We start from the raw sequence: 21,992 nt of genomic DNA on the forward strand, positions 1-21,992 counted from the left end.
ATAGAGCACAATTCTTTATTATTATTTTATTTCTTAAATAGAAAACTAAAAAATATTTGTTCAATAAAGAAACTCCAAAATTACAGTAATGTAACATAACTAAGGGCATATTATTCACACTACTGCTGTGTATATATTAGCAAGAGCCTCTGTTCATAGTAGTCAGTCCAAGATCTAGGCTGGTGAACACTCATTAATCTGCTTTCCCTGTAAACAATTTACCCACAAATTTCCCAAGTAAGACAAATTTCCTATTCAGTTTTGAGACTGAACTCAGAGTCCAGAATCTCTGAATGATGCTTTGTGTCTTCATGAGAGAAGAGGGACGCTTGATAAAAACTTAGTTCTGCTTTCTGAAAGAAGCTCACATGTCTATTATTCTCCAGAATCACTGTTTCCACTTACTGTGATATCCTTCACTTATAGTTTTGGCCTTAGTATCTTGATAAGGAAAAAGCCATATTGATCCTGTTTCCTGCCACTAGATTATGGGGGGCCCTAGGCAGCTTCAAATCTCAAAAATTCTTAACCTCTTCATTAATACAGACTGATCAGTATAACTTTCCTTAAAACTTATTTGAATTTATGTTTACTTTTTGATTATAGATAGCACCCAAGATAATAGCTATATGTTTCTTTGTCACTGTATTGCTTGAATCACTATTTTTTCATGCTGCAATAACAATTTCTCCCATTTTGCTCACTGTAGGACTTTTAGAATATGTCCCACATTGTACTTATCTATAACACCAGCATCTCCTTCTGTTACCACCTATTTCTGTTCCATATCAGGATGGGGTTACTTTCACTGAGTTAGCAAACTGCTTCCACATTTCAGTGACTTAGTAAAACAAGTTATTACATATTCACACCCATTTTTCCAAAACGAGTTGCTTTATTCAATATTAGCCTTATGAGGGGACATAAACCAACTCCCATTTTCATCTTGACGATGCTTCAAAGATCACCAAGGCAGGAGAAAGGGACAAGATAAATAGTTCTTTGCTGGGGCGCCTGGGTGGCCTCAGTTGGTTAAGCGTCCGACTTCGGCTCAGGTCATGATCTCGCGGTCCGTGAGTTCAAGCCCCGCGTCAGGCTCTGGACTGATGGCTCAGAGCCTGGAGCCTGCTTCCGATTCTGTGTCTCCCTCTCTCTCTGCCCCTCCCCCGTTCATGCTCTGTCTCTCTCTGTCTCAAAAATAAATAAATGTTAAAAAAAAAAATAGTGCTTTGCTAAGGCTATTGATGCTTCTGTCCAGAATTGTCTCCCATCTAAACTACTATACCATTGGCCAAAACAAGTCACAGGTCGATTCCTAACTTTAAAAGGACAGAGAAACACTATCATATGTTTCGATGAAGTGATGATCCAGAAATTTTGGTGAACAGCACTAATGTCTAACACATTGTTTATATACAAATGGCACAAAGGAAAGTATGAAGATCTATACATAAAAAATAATGTCTAGAATTTATTCAGCATTGTTTTTTGACAATAGATATTCTCTTTCACTGAGAATGTTTTTAATAAAGCTTTTCAAATATTTTAATTTTGTGATATTATTTTGAGTATTTAGTCAAAAAGTGAGGAATAAGATTTATAAATTTGCAGGAGTTTCATTTTATCACATCCATAAAGTTTAGAACACATATTCTTACAAATTTTAAAAACACAAATAATTAAATATTTTCTCCTGGGATATAAAGTTAAACCAGGTCAATACAATTATATTTTGATTTACTTGGAATACAGTAATCAAGTTTCCTTTGAAATCATTGATATGTTTCCATTTTCATTTGCATAGTTCTTGTATTTTGAGATATATCCCACCAATAGACTTTTTAGCACTCTTAATGTTTTAAAAAGTCTGTTATATGAGCTATTTGAAGTAAAGGAGAAATAAATACTCCTTTTATTCTTTCAGACATTTTTCAAGTCAGCATCACCTCAAGAATCCCTCCAGGTAGATTTGATATGCCCTGTTTTTCTTTAGTTCTGGCGGATGAATCAATTTAGATTCTTACTATAGGCTCAAAATGCCATTGCACATGTGAAGATTTTTTTTTTCCACACAGTGATTCTGCTTATGTTTTTGTTTGCTGTTGTTGTTGTTGTTGCTTCCCCTATCTCCTTCAGTATTAATTCAGATTCAGTGAGTGCCTGGCTTCCAGGCATTTGCATCGCAATAACTCCAAGTGGCAAGCTAGTAGGCTCTGGCCTGGAGCCAAAGGGGCTGAGCTGCCCTGAGCTTCCTTGTGCTTTCACTACTTCTTCAATGGATCTTTGGTATTAGCTTAAAAAGGTGCAATAAATCCAGCTGTTTCCTCAGTTGGAATGCTATGATTGAATTAAAGAACATTTTAATATTTTACAGGAATCTCAGAACATCTGTTAAAATCTAGCTGAATATGCTGTGGTCTAATGGACTGGAAAAGCATTTTGTGACTGTCCACTCTAGTAATTTTCCCAGCTGCCTTTCTTATTGTTAATATTTCAGCAATTGCATTCTGTGTCACTGAGTGGTCAGAGCAATTTCCACTCACAAGTCAAAGCCAGTCAGTTATCCTCTTTTTCTTTACCTTTTTTTTTTTTTTTTTGGTGGTGAATTGTGGCAGATATCTTCATCTAAAACTCCTGAAGACTCAAAGGTGTTTGACTGTAGCTAAAGAAAGTTTGAATTCTAAATAGAAATTATTAACCTACTTTAATAATCCACTTAAGAATTTACATGACACATATGTAAGGGGTAGACTTGTTTTTTTTTTTCCAGAATTGAAGTCTAGAGAAAATGAAAAAAATAGTTTTGATGTTTTCTCTTTCACATATACACAGAATTCAAAAGGAACAACTTTTCATTATTTCACGATTTCAAAATGAAATGTGAGGAAGATTCCTCAAAACCCTAGTTTCATATATCACTAATATAAATTTGTTCATCTGTTTGTCTATCGATTTAGTAACTTCTTTTTATTCTTTGCTACATTTCAGAAATGATACTAGGTTCTGTCCCTAAAAATCATTTGTAACATCCCATTAAGCGAAACTAAAAACCAGATAATTAAATAGGATAAGTATAAACAGAGCACATGGGAATGTTTGGTTGGGTCAAATACCAATTTACAGCAAATGATTTTGTGTTGTCTCTCTTTCAATTTCAATTTTTATATCCTGTAGGCAAATAATCTATTCTATTGTATTTAATTTAGTGTTTAGCATTTTATATTACAAATACTTTTCTTCGTAGTCTTTTTGTTAACTGAGTGGGCAAGTTTTTCTCTCTGACTAATGAATGAAAAGTGGAAGTGTACATTTCACATTCAGTGAAATGTCTCTGAATAATACATTTAAAATTACAAGTCCTTCCCAGTCAGCCATCTTTATGGCACTGTTAGCTTTATTTTCTGCATAGTATTTATTGACATTTAGGAAACAGTGTTCTTGTGTAACTGTTGTATGCTTCCCATGCTCTGAAAGGTACACATTTGAATGTAAGATCAACAAAGGCAAAGTATTTCTTCAGTTTTTCTACTGATTATTTTTTCTTTCCTTTTAGGTCTAGAATAGAGCTTGGAATATAGAAAGTACTGTGTAAATTAGCAATTATCAGTGGAGAAAGTTATGTGATTAAGTAAAGTATAAGTTTTTTCCAGAATGTTGGAGATACACATATGTGTGTATGTACATGTACATATACATATATATAAACATACATACACAAACACACATACATATATATATACACATTATATATTTTATTTCTATTTACATATTACTCTATATTAAGTGTACAAAATACACTTTTTAAATACAAAATGCTATACATGTATGCATAAAATACTGATTACTCACATACATACACACTTGTTCTTGTGTGCTTGAGTTTTCATATTATTACTCTTTAAATTTTAATTTACATTATACATATTTTTATATATGGTGTAGTCCACTAAAAGCATTGAAGAAGTAAGCATAGAAAGGGAAATAAGTTAAGGGCTTAGATGAGAATGGATTAATATTAAACTACTTAGCATATTGCAGTTTAAGTGTTCAAAGATTGTATATTTCTGATTATGATAATGTATTGGTATGGCAATGAGATATGAAGTTAAAGTGGACTGCAATGAAAATTGCTTCAGTGAATTAATTTAAGGATTTGTGAGGCCAGGTTTAATAGGCTGCCTACAGCTCTTGACATCAGGAAGGATGATTGCAGGTTAGTCAATTGGAATAAAAGTGTCACACAGGAGCCCAAACTAATTTGGAAAAGTAACCTTGAGTGTGGTAGAGTCATCAGATTACTACAGCTACAAAGATACTGAAATTCTGCAATGTATTTTTACTAAATCAATGTATTTTTTACTAAATACGTTGTGTTTAGTATATGTACTAATAAATTTACTAAACACCGGGGTGCCTGGGTGGCTCAGTCGGTTGAGCTTCCAACTTGGGCTCAGGTCATGATCTCATGGTCTGTGAGTTCGAGCCCCGTGTCGGACTCTGTGCTGACAGCTCGGAGCCTGGAGCTGCTTCAGATTCTGTGTCTCCCTATCTCTCTGACCCTCCCCCATTCATGCTCTGTCTCTCTCTGTCTCAAAAATAAATAAACATTAAAAACTTTAAAAAAAAATACACTTACTAAATACTAATACATTTACCAAATACAATGTATTTTTACTAAATTTTACTTAAAATCAACACGTTTTCAAATTCCTGTCATTTTCCTTACCTCTTTTTCAAAGAAGTGGATTCACGGAAGTTCCTACTGCAGGCTCTCTCCCCTCTAGTTCTTAAGGCAGTGTAGACACAAAGCAAAGTATTACTGAAACTCTAGTTCTCCTTTTCTCCTCCTTCAGTTAGGCAGGAAGAATTCACAGACTCCAAAGACATCCATATAATTTTCTGACTGTTCCAATGGAGAGGAAAAAAAAAGCATTCTTTTACATTGATCTTATGTCTCTTTTCATATAATCGTGACCAACATGTCATAGATTATTTTTTCCTTTGTGATGACACAAATTGATCTAAACCTTTCAAATTTTGACTTGCTGAAAACAATGCCACATGACTGACCTCTAGATTTATACCTGTGTTGTTGTTGTTGTTGTTGTTGTTTTCCCTAGTCAGAAGTAGCATTTGGGCAACAGACCCGTTATCCATTCCATATTGAAGTTTCTGTGCCTGATTTCTAAACATGTCATCCCTTGTTATCCCATTTATATGATTGAATTCCTGATTTGGTTGCTTCTTTTCTGGGATCCTGTCTAATTTTCTCATATTTTTAAAATATATTTTAGACTGTTTTTACTGAGGAAATATAAGTTATTGTTACCAAATAATGTTTCATATATTTGAAAACAGGCATTATATTTACATGACTTTTTCCTTTCCTGTGCTAAATCTCATTTCTTTGGATTTTCTGCTTTTAGACATATATTTTGATCTTCACTACCTTTGACACATTATCCTTGGCAGACAACTCTTCACAGAAAGAAACAAACTAAAGCTGTACCATAATCTTCCTTATTCTCCACATTGAGTGAAGAGTAAAAATTCCATATATTTTTGGGAATTACAATGCACTGATGGACCTTCTATCAGCCAGAAGTTTTATTTTTTACATGCTAATGTTAAATCACATGATACTTATTGTAACATTATTTTAGTTGTTTTACTGACTGAAGTATAATCATAACTATTCCTTGTTCCAGCCAAATTATATCCAACTGATTACTCTAGATGCTCATATTCCTTTAGGACCATGAATCAAACATATAACTTATGCTCCATTGTCCTTGCTCCTTGAAATCCATGAAATAGGTCAGTTGCTCAAGTGTAACTTTAACCTGCTGAATCAATTGAATGGAATCTACTGAATGGAATATAATTTTTTTTTTTAAATAAAAAATTCTCTCAAGCCAGAAGGGAATGCAAACTTAGAGTAAAAATAAGACAAAGATATTGAAGGAAATTAAAAAGACTTTTTAACCAGGGCGCCGGGGTGGCTCAGTGGGTTGAGCGTCAAACTCTTGATTTCATCTCGGGTCATGACCCCAGGGTTGTGGGATTGAGCCCCATGACAAGCTCCATTCTGGCCATGGAACCTGCTTAAGATTCCCTCTCTTGGGGTTCCTGGGTGGCTCTGTCAGTTAGGCATCCAACTCTTGATCTTAGTCAGGTCATGATCTCACAGTTTGTGACTTTGAGCCCTACATCAGGCTCTGCTCTGACAGATTGGAACCAGCCTGGGATTCTCTCTCTCCCTCTCTCTCTGCTCCTCTCCTGCTCATGTGCCCACTCTCTCTCAAAAATAAATAAAACTTAAAAAAAAATAAGATTCTCTCCCTCTCCCTCTACCCCCTCCTACACATGCTCTTTCTCTCTCTCTCTCTAAAATAAATAAAAAAGGTAAAAATAAAAGAAATTTAAAAAATAAAAAAAATGATTTCTTAACCATGTAAATTGTATAACAGATATGAGGCATTTTTTTAATTTTTTATTTTATTTTATTTTTTTTTTATTTAAAAAAAATTTTTTTAACGTTTATTTATTTTGGGGACAGAGACAGACAGAGCACGAACAGGGGAGGGGCAGAGAGAGAGGGAGACACAGAATCGGAAGCAGGCTCCAGGCTCTGAGCCATCAGCCCAGAGCCCGACGCGGGGCTTGAACTCACAAACCGTGAGATAGTGACCTGAGCTGAAGTTGGACGCTTAACCAACTGAGCCACCCAGGCGCCCCTGAGGCATTTTTTTAAAGAGAGAGAATGTAAACATATTCCATAAAAAATCATTCTAGTTGACTTGAGATAAAAATATTGTGCTGAGTAAAATACAATTTTCAAGGGAAATAAAAGAGAACTTAAGGAAAAGGATAAAAGTTTAGCCCTACACATTTAATCAAAAGACAAGAACTATGTGAGAAATTTATCTCTGAGAAAATTTAAGCATGACCTGACAGTATATAATAACTCCAAGGCCCATCAGTTCCTGAGTTTGAGTGGAAGAAAATAAAATTAATGACCAATGTAGTGGCCCATCAAGTATACCTGATTTATATTTTTAAGACTATTATTTAATTCTTAGCATTGGCTGGTAAAGGCCAAAGTTTTAAGTTATTTATTGGTTAATTTAGAATGGAAATGTTTAGTGCAATAAGAGAAATAGCAAATAGGAACTAGCTAGTCGTTCCAATTGCTGACTAAAAACCTAGAAATGAGAAAAAACAAAACAAAACAAAACAACTATTTGAACTCTGATGAAATTCAGATCCAAATAATGGGAAACAGAATAACAGTTGTTGGAAGAAATGGAACCTTACAACTGCAGAGGACTAGGAGATCAGATTGTTAGGAATATTCGGGGGAAGAAAAGTCTGGATTGTTTCCCTTCTGTCTAATGTTGTGACTCTGATAGCCCAAAGCTAAAGGTATGACAGAGTCATTATGAGGTTAGAGCTGAACATCTGTCCCAGATTGTACTCACACTTTCAAGTCACTGGGGATGTTCATGCTACCCTAAACCCTCTAAGAGATAGCACAATATATAAATAAAAAATGATTTCATTATTATGCACCACTGGCCCAGATCTCATAATCCTAGAATCTTGCCAGATCCATTCATATCATGAAGGCAGCAACCCCATAAAGTGAATAAGTAAGGTAATATTAAGGGGATGCTGGACTATTACTAGGCTGAAAAAACAAGAGTTTGAGGATGGCTATACTGTAGGTCTCTAAATTCAGTTACCCTACCCAGGATATGGGGAATTATTAAAAGGATAGCAGCACTTAAAATTAAGAACAAGGTCTTTGATGCAGTGATTTGGAAGTAATCCAAGGAAGGGTTCACTTGGAATGGTGGGACTCATATTAAAATCTTAAATTTACACCCCTCCTTCACTAATGTGAAGAACACATTTTAGGGTCTAAGATTTTTATCTCTACCTATAGCTACAGGAAGGAGGATATTAAGCAAATCAAGATGAGTTCACATGGTAAAACTTAGAAGACAATTAGAGAGGACATAAAATGAAAGTGGTAAAATAAATAAAACAACATATACCAATGAAACAAAAATGGAGGAAACCAATTGAACAGAAATGCATAATCATATTTTAAAACCCAGAATGATGCTATAAAATTGGAAACGAAGTAATAACAATAGGATTGAAGAATTACTAAATAAAAATATTGACCATAGAAATGAAAACTGAGTGAATAAATTGAATAGAATTCTAATTGGATAGTTCAGGAAATCCAATAGTATATTCACACCACAGAAGATGAACTCTGAAATAACTGCAGCAACTTAGAGATGGTCCAAATCACTGTAATACAGAAGGCAAATTAAATCGGTATATATAATTCCATCAAACAAAATATAGACAGTTGTAAACATTATCAAAATGTTGCTTTGGATATGAACACTTAACAAATATAGAATTTTTAGGAAGACAGCAAACTCTTAGAAAGTTAGTAAATTGGAACAGTCAATCTGGAAAACAATTTTGAAATATTTAATTAAGCTAATTATGATGTGCCCTTTAACCTGATGAGCCAATCCTGGTCCAAAAAGGTATACGTATGCAGTGTCCCATGTTATTTATGTTAGCAAAGTGGTAACATAGTGACCATCACTAAGGAATAATCAGCATCCAGTAAAATATCATATATGTCCATAGAGAAACATAGAAATATCTTTAAATGTAATACACAATACCAAATATGCAAAAGTAAAATTATGAAACAAAAATACCATTAATGTATTTAGCATAGACAAATGCATACTTAAGGAACTTTGTCAGAGATGTCAGAGTAAGTGTCTATGGAAGCCCTGGAGGGGTAGAGTGAAAATAAAAGGAAATCAGAATGAAGTGCCTGGATGGCTCAGTTGGTTGAACGTCCAACTTTGGCCCAGGTCATGATTTCATGGTTCGTGGGTCTGAGCCCTGCATTGGGGTCTGCTCTGACAGCTCAGGACCTGGTACTTGCTTCAGAGTCTGTGTCTCTCTCTCCACCCTTCCCCTGCTTGTGCTCTGTCCCTCTCTCAAAAATAAAAAAGTAAACATTTAAAAGAAAAAGGGAAACAATGAAATGGAAAAAAAAATTAAAATCATAAAGGGTTTTACCTGAATCTGTGAATGTGATATATTGTGACCTTAATAGTAAGATAAATAAGCCTCTGCATCTGTAGTCTAAAATTGGATGAATGATAAAGAAGATGTGATATATATATATATAGTGGAGTGTTACTCAACAATCAGAATGGAATCTTGCCATTTGCAACTACGTGGATGGAACTAGAGGATATTATGTTAAGTGAAATCAGTCAGAGAAAGACAAATATCATATGACTTCACTCATATGAGGACTTTAAGACACAGAACAGATGAACACAAGGGAAGGGAAGCAAAAATAATATAAAAACAGTGAGGGGGACAAAACATAAGAGACTCTTAAATATGGAGAACAAACAGAGGGTTACTGGAGGGGTTGTGGGAGGGGGGATGGGCTAAATGGGTAAGGGGCATTAAGGAATCTACCCCTGAAATCATTGTTGCACTATATGCTAACTAACTTGGATGTAAATTTAAAAAAAACTTTTTAATTAAAATTTTAAAAAGTATATGTTCATAGAAAAATAATTTTTTTAAAAAAGAAATTACCTCTTTTAGGAAAAGGTATTATAGCAGCATACAACATTGAGAATAGGGAATTATGCATTGTTTGTGTTGGTTCTGTGTTTGCTCTCAAGAGCACCTTACTCTTGATTGTGTTGATTCTGTGTTTGCTCTCATAGAGCATCTATGGGGCACCTGGGTGGCTCAGTTGGTAAAAGGTTGGCTCAGGTCATGATCTCACAGGTTCTTGAGTTCGAGCTCTGCATCTGACCTGCTGCTGTCAGCATAGAGCCCATTTCCAATCCTCTGTTCCCCTTTGTCTCTGCCCCTCCCTTGCTCATACTTTCTCTGTGTCTCTCTCTCAAACATAAATAAACATTAGAAAAATAATTATTGACCTATATATGGTAAAACAAGTAATACTATGAAATATATTAAGTACAAATCAGATAACAAGATTAAATAGAACATATGACTAATGCATATGAATTGAATATTCATACATATGAATTAAATACTCATATTAAATATGAATTTAATACAGTTCCCTGCAGAAAATATTCCTACTAGATAATGAATGGAAATATAAATAAAATTGGCACACTATCCAATTAATTTTTAGATATTTGCTGAAAATAATAGTGATACAAACAATAGTAAGCAACTGCAATTCTATCTTTTAAAAGAGAAAATCATGTGAATTTATCAAATTAAAAATTAGTAAAGATAATGTTTACTATCCAGCAAGATCTGAGAAAAGTTTAAAACAGCCTCATTTAAATCCTTTTTTAAAGAACATGCTGATTTTTAGAAATCAGATTAAGTTCACTAAGAATGCTGTAACCCAAAATATCACATTTCATAAATTGATAAGATACTAGATGCATAACAATTATACATATTGTTTTTGAATTGTTGAACTATGAAATTAGAAAATAAATAGATTCCTAATATTAACTTGATTTCTACTTCCAGCCATAATGGAATAAATGAGATAAGATTTAAACTCTTGCCTTAATTTTTTTTCTTAAGCAGGGAAAAATATGAATCAATGTTGTCACATATCAGACAACACACAGTACATGGCAATAATCTATTAAAAAAAGAAAACAAATGTGATCTCTCTGCTCAAGCTTAGCATCTAGCTGTAGATTCCACGCAACACGCAGGGACAGTGACAATAAATGAAAGAGGAAAAAGATTAGCATCAGAAATGCCAAGGTGGATGCATGCATCTGGGCACGTGTAAGGGGAAACTACCTGAGACCAGGGATAAAACCAAAGGAAAGTAGTAAGCCAAATAATTCCTAGATTTTCACAGGTCTTTTAAGAGGCTGTGCTTTCACAGTTCAAACAGAGAGAGTTTGTAATACAAAGGGCGTTAGGTATATACCCTCAAATGTGTCTAAGCTTAGTAGTGGGACTAAAATACCTTTAAGCTAAAACTTTAAGCTAAGAATTCTAAGACTTCACTGTAATAAAACCTAAAAGCCAAGCATGCAAAAAAGCATTCAAATGACTTTGTATTGTATGTCTGATGTTGTTTGAAGGAATGAAACAAAATTTAGCATCTGAACAATATAAAATTGACAATTCCTTGCATCCAATATAGAACTATCAGGTACACAAAGCAACAGGATATGACCCATGATCAAGAAAAAAATAAAAAAGAAAAATCATTAGAAACCTAAAAATGAAGCAATGATATAAATAAAAGACAAGGATATTAAAGCAGATATTATAAATATTCCTTATATGTTTAATATAAGTTAGAAAAACTGGCTTTGATAAAGAAAATTTATTAAAAATCAAATTGGGGGACTCCTAGGTGGCTCAGTCAGTTGAGTGTCCGACTTCCCGCTCAGGTCATGATCTCGTCGTTCATGGGTTTGAGCCCTGCGTCGGGCTCTGTGCTGACAGCTCAGAACCTAGAGCCTGCTTCAGATTCTGTGTCTCCCTGTCTCTCTGGCTCTTCCTTGCTCGTGCTCTGTCTCTCTCTCTATCTCTCTCTCATAAATAAGCATTAAAAAACTTATTTTTTAAATAAGTTTTTTAATTTTTAAAAAAAAATTTAAGCAAATTGAAATTCTGGAGAAGAAAAATAAAATATTTGCAAAAAACACAATAGTTGAAATGAATAACATATTAGAACACGCCAAATGAAAATAAGAGTAAACTTGAAAAGAGAACACAGAAGTAAGTTTGAAAACACAAGAGCTTCAGTGACTTATGTGACAATATCATACAGGCTCTCGTATTGTAAACTGAGGAGGCAAAAAATTAAAATAAATAGTGGCTAAATGCTTTCCAAAAATAACAAAAATATAAATCCGTACATACAATAATATCAGTGTGGATAAATCTCTAATTATGACAAGCGAGAGAAGTTAAACAAAAAGAATTTATACTGTAGAATATACGTAATGTAAAAATATTATTACAATAAGCAGATCAATGGATGCCCCTGGTTAGTAGATGGCAAATTAACTGTCAGGGTACATTAGAGAACGTTCTAAGGTTATAGAAGTATTATATTTGTCATATAGTATGAAGTATATATTTGTCAACCCTAAAGAAGTTGGTGAATTTTAATAAATTTAAATGGTACCCTAATGAAGATCATTTTTAGGAAAGGATTTGGATTTATGAAATATAGGAGAACATAATTTAGGAGATTTCCAGCTGTATATCTATCAACAATGGGCCATATCTCATGAAATTTTGACACAAATGGAGTTTCCAATTTTGTCTATTGTAAATTAAAACAATCTGACTATATTATATCCCAGCTTTAATACTTCTAAATTTTTTGGACTATCCTCAATTTACCACTTAAATAGATGTTCGTATGCTTATATGAAAAAAAACAGATAGTGTCCATACTTAGCAAACATTAGGTGTCCAGTGGTAGCTGAACTATAAATTAAATTATCATAGCTGGAGTGTCTCTCTCTATTCCTAATTGATTCCAGGACATATGGATGGTAGAATTGAAAGCGGGGCAATTTTTTAATTGAACCACATTGTCATTTAACTTCAGGCTCACCTCTTTGGCCTAGAATGTACAGGATTACTACATATCTAGCCCATTATTTGTGTCCCAACAAAGTCCAAGCGAATTAGATTTCAGTTTAATAGTGCAGTATCTAGCATCTGGACATTTATTCGGTTCTTTATCATCATTTAATTCAATTATTCATTATCATCCTAATCAATATTATATTGTGTTTGAATTATAGTTCTAGGCTAAGCATAAAATTATTAAAAACATAAATTCTGAAAGTTACATCAGTTTAGATGTCTATGTAACTTGCCCTTAACTTTCTTGTGACTTAATGTATAATTATAAAATAATTTATCATAATTTTTAAATATATTGTTTCTAATAAACAATAAGCATTTTTATATTCACATTATATAAAAGTATATAAAAGTATTAGGCTTAGACTTTTCTTCTAAGGTAAATTTCTTGAAAAATAAATGCAAGCCATGTTTAAAATGTGAAAAGTAAGGAGTTTGGAGGGAAGGTGGCAGCAGAGTAGGAGGACCATAGGCTCATCTTGTCATATGAATACAACTAGATAGCTTTGAAATCATCCTAAATATCCCAGAAATTCACCTGAAGACTGGCAGAACAAACTCCACAACCAAAAGTAGGGAAGAGACCAGATTGAAGAAGGTAAGAAATGCAGAGATATGGTTTGGGATAGAACCTATCACGGCAGCTGTGGGGAGGGAGCTACAGTCACAGAGAAGGACAAGAGACAGACTAACACGCAGAGGTGCCCACACAGTGAAGAGGAATCCCCATAGCAATTGGCTTGGGAGCAGTCTGATTTCAAATTCTTGAAACCAGCAGGGCTTAAGGTCTGGAGTTTTATAGTTTTTTTTTTTTTTTTTAAGTATATTTGTTTATTTTGAGAGAGAGAGTACACGTGCAAACAGAGTAGGGCCATAGAGAGAGGGAGATAGAATCCCCAGCAGGCTCTGAACTGTCAGTATGGAGCCTGATGCAGGGCTTAGTCTCAGAAACCCAGAGATCATGAACTGAGCCAAAATCAAGAGATGCTTAACCAACTGAGACACCCAGGTGCCCCAAGTCTGGAGTCTTAAAGATCAGAGTGCTTGGCTGTGAAAAAGCTCAGAAGGTATTGAGGCTGCTCTTGGAGAAAAGGCAGGGCAAACATACTGAAGACATAGCATTGAAACAGCAATCTGGTGATGGGGAGGTTAGCTGCTCATCTAAGAGCATGTCCCAGAGAGGCGTCAATCACAGAGAGACCCCTCCAGGAAGAAAGGAACTGGCAGGCACCATTTTCCCCGTCTAACTTCAGCATAAATGCAGAACCACCTGTTAAAGCCAGCATGGCATGGGCACTTGCCACCTAAATTGCTTACATCAAGTCCCACCACACCTCACCCCCTATGCTCTGGTGGATTTGCCCTTCCCAGTAATGTTTGACTCAGTCCCAACTTGGTGGGCTCCATCTCCCAGAAGACCTGCCCAAACCCTTGCTGACACTTGCTGACACTGTGTCTCTTGGCCCAGGAGTTTTGCAAGGCCTTTGTTCACGTGGTGAACAATAACAAAAGGGCAATCGAAAAATAAGATACAACAATTGTAAATATTTATGCACCCAACCTGAGAATACCAAAACACGTAAAACAATTAATACGGAACATTAAGGAACTAATTGATAATAATACAAATAATAGTAGGGGATTATATCACCCTACTACATCAATGGGCAGATCATATAAACAGAAAACCAACAAAAAAACAATGGCTTTGAATAATGCACTTGACCAAATGGATTTCACATGTATATTTAGAAAATTCCATCCTAAAGTATCAGAATACATGTTCTTTTCAAGTGCATAGGGAACATTATTCAGAATAGATCACATATTAGGCCACAAAACAAACCTCAACAAATTAAAAAAGATTGAAGTCATACTATGCATATTTTATTTTATTTTATTTCGTTAATTTTTTTAACGTTTATTTGAGAGAGAGAGAGAGAGAGAGAGAGAGAGAGAGAGAGAATGCAAGTAGGGGAAGGGCAGAGAGAGAGGGAGATACAGAATCCGAAGCAGGTTCCAGGCTCCCAGCTGTCAGCACAGAACCTGATGCAGAGCTCCAACTCATGAGTGGTGAGATCGTGACCTGAGCCGAAGTCAGATGCTTAGCCGACTGAGCCACCCAGGCGCCCCTACTATGCATCTTTTCTGAACACAACATTATGAAACTAGAAGTCAACCAAAAGAAAAATTCTGGAAAGATCACAAATGCTTGGAGGTTAAATAGCATGCTACTGAACAATGGATAGGTCAAGTACAAAATAAAAGAAGAAATAAAAAAGTACTTGGAAATAAGTGAAAATGAAAACAATGGTTTGGGGATGCAGCAAAAACAGTTGTAAGTGGAAGTTTATAGCAATAGAGGCCAACTGCAAGAAGCAAGAAAATTCTCAAGTAAAAAATCTAACGGTATACCTAAAGGAGCTAGAAAAAGAACAACAACAACAACAAAACCCCTAAAACCAGCAGGAGGATAGAAATAATAAGAATTAGAGCAGAAGTAAATGATACAGAAACTAATATACAAAAGAACAGATAAATCACACAAGGAATTGCTTGTTTAAAAAAAATCAATAAAACTGATAAACATCTAGACAGTCTTATCAAGAAGAGAAAGGACTCAAAGAAATAGAATCACAAATGAGAGAGGAGAAATAACCAACACTACAGAAATATAAAAAATTATAAGAGAATATTATGAAAAACCATATGCTAGCACATTGGACATTCCCTATCCCTGGAAGAAAGGGATAAATTCCCAGAAACATAAAAACTACCAAAAATTAAACAGGAAGAAATAGAATATTTGAACATACTGATAACCAGCAAGGAAATTTAACCAGTAATCACACAACTCCCAACCAACAAAAATCCAGGATCAGATGGTTTCACAGATGAATTCTATCAAATATTAAAAAAAAGAGTGAAGACCTATTATTTTCAAACTATTCCAAATAATAGAAAAGGAAGAAAAACTTCCAAATTCATTCTATGAAGCCAGCATTACCCTGACCAAAACGAGATAAAGACAGGGAGAACTACACACCAATATCTCTGATGAACATAAATGCAAAAACTATCAACAAAATACCAAAAACAAAAACAAAAGCAAATCCAACAATACATTTAAAAAATCATTCACCACGATCAAGTGTGATTTATTCCTGGGTTGCTAGGGTGGTACAATATTCTCAAATTAATCAGCGTGATATATCACATCAGTAAGAGAAAAGATAAGAACCATATGACCATTTCAATAGATGCAGGACAAACATTTGACAAAGTGTAACATCTATCATAATCAAAACCTACAACAAAGTCATTTTAGAGGGAACATACTTCCACATGATAAAGGCCATATGTGAAAAACCCAGTGCTAACTTCATCCTCAATGGTGAAAAACTGAGAGCCCTTTCCCTAAGGTCAGGAATAAGACAAGGAAGTCCACTTTCACCACTTTTATTAAAAATAGTACTGGAAGTTCTACCCTAAGAAATCAGACAAGAAAAAGAAATAGAAGCCATCCACACTGGTAAGAAAGAAGTAAAATTTTCATTATTCATAGATAACATAATACTATATATATAGAAAACTTGAAAGACTGCCAAAAAAAGAAAAAGAAAAGAGAAGAAAAGCTGCTAGAACTTATGAACAATTTAGTAAAGTTAAGGGATACAAAATCAATGTAAAGAAATCTGTTGCATTTCTATATACCAATAGTGAAGCAGCAGAAAGAAAAATTAAGAAAACAGTCCCATTTACAACTGCACTCAAAATAATAAGGTACCTTGGAATAAACCTAAACAAGAGCTGAAAGACCTGTACTCTGAAAACTATAAAACACTGATAAAAGAATTTGAAGGTGACAAAAGAAATGGAAAGACATTCCATGCTCATAGATTGGAGGAACAAATACTGTTAAAATGTTTATACTACCCAAAGAAATCTACACATTTAATGGAATCCCTATCAAAATGCCACTGGCATTTTTCACAGAATGCCAGAACTACAATAAACAATCCTAAAATTGTATAGAACCACAGAGTACTCTGAATAGCCAAAGCAATCTTGAAAAAGAAAAAGGCAAAACTGGAGGCATCACAATTCTGGATTTCAATTTATATCACAAAGCTGTAGTGATCAAAACAGTATGACTGGCACAAAAATAGGAATATAGATCAATAGAAAATAATAGAAAATCCAGAAATAAGCCTACAGTTGTACGGTCAATTAATCTTTGACAAAGCAGAAAGAATATCCAATGTGAAAAAGACAGTTTCTTCAACAAATGGTTAGGAAAACTGGACAGCAACACACAAAAGAATGAAACTGGATCACCTTCTTAAACCATATACATACAGCTCAAAGAATAAAAGACCTAAATATGAGCCCTATAACCATAAAAGTCCTAAGAGTGAGCACAGGCAGTAATTTCTCTGGTATCAGCTAGAGCAATTTTTTTTTTCTAGATAAGTCCCCTGAGACAAGGGAAACTAAGCAAAAATAAGCTATCTGTACTATCAAAATAAAAGCTTCTGCACAGTGAAAGAAACAATCAACAAAACTAAAAAGCAACCTACAGAATGGGAGAAGATATTTGCAAATGGCATATTTGATAAAGAGTTAGTATCCAAAATACCTAACTTATAAAACTCAACATCCAAAAAACAAATAATCCAATTAAAAATAAGCAGAAGACATTAATAGACATTTCTCTAAAGAAGACATACAGATGGCCAACAGACACATGAAAAGATGCTCAGCATCACTCATCATTAGGGAAATGCAAATCAAAATTCCAATGGGATATCATTTCACCCCTGTCGGAATGGCTAAAAACAAAAACACAAGAAAAGAGTGTTGGTGAGGATGTGGAGAAAAAGTAACACTCCTGCACACAATGCAAACTGACTTAGCCACTGTGGAAAACAGTATGAAGATTTATCAAAACAAGTTAAAAATAATATCACCCTACGATCCAGGAATTGCACTACTGAGTATTTACCCCCAAAATACAAAATAACTAATTCAAAGAGATCCATACATCCCATGTTTATTACAGCATTATCTATAATAGCCAAATTATGGAAACAACCCAAGTGTCCATCAATAGATGAATGGATTAAGAAGATTATATATATATATATATATATATATATATATATATATATAATGTATATATATATATATAATGTTTGTATACATATATATATTATATATATATAATGTTTGTATACATATATATATATTATATATATATATATATATAATGTGTGTATACATACGTATATATGAATATTATTCAACCATAAAAAAGAATGATATCTTGCCATTTGCAATTGACATGGATTGATCTGGAGAGTATAAAGCTAAACAAAATAAGTCAGAGACAAATATCATATGATTTCACTCAAATGTGAAATATAAGAAACTAAACAAATGAGCAAAAGAAAAATAGAGAGATGAACCAAGAAACAGACTCTTAACTATAGAGAAAAAAATAATGGCTACCAGGTGAATAGGGGAATGGGTGATAAGTGATGGGGATTAAGAAGTGTACTTGTGATGCTCACTGGGTGATTAAAATAAAAATTTACAAAAATAAAACAAATGTGAAAAGTAAGCAGTTAAATAATAAAGTGTAATATAATACAAAATTATAATAGACTACTGAATGCTTTTTTACAGAGGCATTTCCAAAATTTTTATTAAATTTAATTTTAATTAAACAGTATTGAGGATTTTAATGGAGCAGAAGTGAAAAGATCGTCTGGTTCCAAATTACCAATTGCCATTCAACAGTCTTTGTCTTCACTATGTCTTCTGCAGTAATGCACTCATAGAACATTAAAAATATCATAGTCTTTCTTGTCGACTGGCAAGGTGACAATTCTGAGAATAGTTGTACAGCCACTGAGAAACTAATTAGCATTATTACAGAGGATTGTATATGATAATTAACAATTAAACTTAAACTTTCAGAATAGAAGCTGGTCCTCCCTAGAGGAGGCTCTGCATAGATTATTGCTAAAGGAAGAACTTAATAAAATAGTCTTTATACACCAGTTACATAATTATGAGTCTTTGCCACAGCCATTACTATTTAAGTGTGCTATTGTCACCTGAAACTTTGAATATAAATTTCTCTGTAATTCAGTACTGAATAATAATGTGGATTTCATCAACAACATTATATTGTGATTATTTTTTAAATTTCCAAACTAGGTACTCTTATAATATTTGGCCACACATATTTTTAAATAAACATTTTTGATAAACAAGAGAACACAGAATAAAAATCTGAATGATATTTTCATAACCATATCCTAGTGGATTTTTGAGATATCTGGGACCAGATGTTATGGAAAACATAATCTCTATTATGTTTAAAGCCATGATATAAAAGTCATTCTTTTGTGTGTGTGGATGAATTTTTATTTTTATTTTTTTCCAGTGTATTTTTATTGTCAAATTGGTTTCCATACAACACCCAGTGCTCATCCCAAAAGGTGCCCTCCTCAATACCCATCACCCACCCTCCCCTCCCTCCCACCCCCCATCAACCCTCAGTTTGTTCTGTTTTTAAGAGTCTCTTATGCTTTTGGCTCTCTTCCACTCTAACTTCTTTTTTTTTTTTTTCCTTCCCCTCCCCCATGGGTTTCTGTTAAGTTTCTCAGGATCCACATAAGAGTGAAACTATATGATATCTGTCTAAAAGTCATCATTTTAAAAGAATAATCCTCATGTAATAAATTTTCTTGGGTATTTAGCATTGCATATGTTATTTTTCTATTTTATTTGTATATGGATATATGATAATTTCATGGAAATAATATTTATTCTGTAATCAGCAACATAAAATCTAGATGGGGTCAACAATGATATGGAGGTGGGATTCTATTTTGCATGTTATAATTTTGTATGCTTGTTCATAACCAATCATTTTAACAAAGAAATAAAACTTTGTCCTTTTTTTTCCTGAAAGTGATGTAATTCAGAGTGTAGAACATATTAGACATTCAATAATATGTTTTTGGAATGTGGAATTTATGCATATTCATTATTGTTAGTGAATTTCCTAGTATAAATTAAGAAACCTGCACAACTCTGTTGTGTCAGTCACATGTTATTATATATGTATTAATTATTTTTGTTACCAGAAATATGATTTCACAAACTGCATCCTCTGATTTATACTAGTTTTTGTTTTTTTGAAATCTAAATTTTGAAGGTAAAGACTCATTGCAATTAAGCTTTAAAACATATTTTATTATAGATATAGAATTATATGGTATTTTTAGTGAAATTACCATATTTTCATTAGCCGATTTCTACACAGGCCTGAATGGTCCTGGGCTAATGATATATTCATGCACTTACATAGTCTTCTACAAAATACAGGGCTGTCCCTGTATAATGAATCAGTTAATGAAGCAGTAATGAAGAATGACCTCTTAGACTACATCATAAAAGACATTATCATTTCCATCTTGGTCTCTTGGATTACTTGTCCTGGAGAATGTCAACCACCATTCAGTTAAAACAAACAAACAAACACACAAATATCCTGAGAGGTGCAAATAGAGAGAAACTAGACACTAGACAAAATCAATACCAGTTTGCCAGCTATGTGAGTGAATCTTCCAGTCCTTCTTCAAGCCTTCAAATGACTGTGCATCTATCTGCAAATCCATTAGACCACAAACAAGAATTACGTGGCTTGGCCCGAACTCTTTACTCAGTTCCACCCTGTAATTACATCTTAAAACTATATATTACAATTTTACAACCAGAATATGGCATTGAGGCATTGATACAATCAAGGGAAAGAACATTTCAAACACCATATGGATTTCTAATGTTATATTTTCAGTATACCCTTTTGAAAAACAAATGTGAATTTTAGAATTAAAAATTTAATAAGTAAAATTAAAATCTCAATAAGCAGACTTACCAACAGGATAGTGAGGGCAGAGGAAAGAATCCATGCACTTGAAGTAGAAAAATAGAAATAATAAAATGTGAACAACATAAGAAAATATATTGAAAAAATATGAGCAGAGCCCTGGGACCTATTGGACTATAAGCAAAGATCTAGTATCAGTGTTAATTGGAATTCTGAAGAGAGAGGGAAAAGGATGGTGCTGAAAAAGTATTGGAAAAAATAATGACTGAATCACCTACCTAATTTTGACAAAAGCTATAAATCTACAGATATAAATAGTTGAGGAAACTCTATGTAGGATAAACCTAAAGAAATTGACACCCATACACATCATAATCAAGCTTCTGAAAACTAAAGATAAAACATCTTGAAAGCATAGAGAAATCAAATTTTAACTCTGTGGGGAAAACAATTTACATAACAGTGGATTTCTTATCAGACACAAAAGAGGCCAAAAGTGCCACAAAATGTTTTCACTGTTGGAAAATGAAACAAATAAAAACAAACAAACAGACAAACAAAACCCGGTGGGGGGGGGGGGGGGAGGAGAAGGTGGCCCTTAACCAAGAACTTTATACACTTTATACCTTTCAAGAATAAAAATATTCTTCCAGAATGAAAAGAAACTCAATGCATTATTAGATGAGGAAAACTAAGAGAATTAGTCAACAATAGACCTATTCAAATATAACGGCCCCAAATTTCTATGAAACTAAAGGAAATAATAAAAGAAGAAGCTTAGAGCATCAGGATAGAAGAAAGAACAATATAAAAAGTAAAAATGTCACTAAATGCAACACATTTTCTTTCTCCTATTGGGTTTTCCCAATTATGTTTGATAGTTGAAGGCAAAATTATAACATTGTCTGATATGGGTTTAAATATATGGAGAGGAAATTTTTTAAGACAATCATACCATAAATGTGGGAAATTAAAGGGACATAAATGAGATAAGGTTTCTATACTTTTCTCAAACTGATAAAACGTGAATACCAGTAGACTGTGATAAGTTATGTATGTATAATAGAATACATAGAAGTAACTAATGAAAGTTATAAAACAATACATACATAATCCCTATAGGTATATTAAAATGAAAGTTTAAAAAATGTTCAAGCAACCCTCTTTAATTTAGAATAAAGAAAGCAAAGAACTAAAAAATCAAAGAGAATACAAAATAAAACAAAATAAAATGGCAGATTTAGATATAACCTGTCAATAATTGTATCTATCAATAAATGTATATGGTTTTAAACAACTATTGAAAGACAGATTGGTAGATTGAAAAACGTGATCCAACTATATACAACTTATAAGAAATTCATTTTATTTTTTTTAAAAAAAATTA

At 33.5% G+C, this 21,992-nt stretch overlaps 1 long non-coding RNA gene across 1 annotated transcript in view; it reads left to right on the top strand.

Moving 5' to 3' along the window:
- The window catches only part of LOC132680267 (uncharacterized), a 76,162-nt gene that overhangs the window by 8,505 nt on the left and 45,665 nt on the right, over positions 1-21,992 (top strand). The window lies entirely within an intron of this gene.

This window comes from Panthera onca, chromosome A1 (genome assembly GCF_046562875.1).
Source record: "Panthera onca isolate mPanOnc1 chromosome A1, mPanOnc1 haplotype 2, whole genome shotgun sequence".
NCBI classification, from domain to species: Eukaryota; Metazoa; Chordata; class Mammalia; order Carnivora; family Felidae; genus Panthera; species Panthera onca.